Source organism: Nicrophorus vespilloides, unplaced genomic scaffold, assembly GCF_001412225.1.
Source record: "Nicrophorus vespilloides isolate i.1.1-1 unplaced genomic scaffold, Nicve_v1.0, whole genome shotgun sequence".
Classification (NCBI taxonomy): domain Eukaryota; kingdom Metazoa; phylum Arthropoda; class Insecta; order Coleoptera; family Silphidae; genus Nicrophorus; species Nicrophorus vespilloides.
In genome coordinates, this window is record NW_017099541.1 from 13244 (window position 1) to 13582 (window position 339).

Here is a 339-nt window from a genome sequence, read left to right on the forward strand (position 1 = left end):
CGCTCTTGGTAACTTATTCTATTACGTAATAAGCTGTTCAAATATCAAAACATTAATTTTTGTTAAATTGTTCCAGCAAAAACCGAACATGTGAAGAGCACAATGCAAACTAAACTTTTTTCTTTTCGCTGAGAGACCGTTTGCTATCATGGGGTGGGCCTCCTTCCACATTGGATCTGATCGATTTTGAATATAGCACTGTTCACAACAACTATCAGCCAATCCTCAACACTCAGGGCCACAATGTAAAATTCAAAAGGGTACGCTGGGACGGCTACAGTTATTACCTGGAGAAGGAACTCAACGTCAATCCAAATTTGAACCTGCCTTCCTTGACCT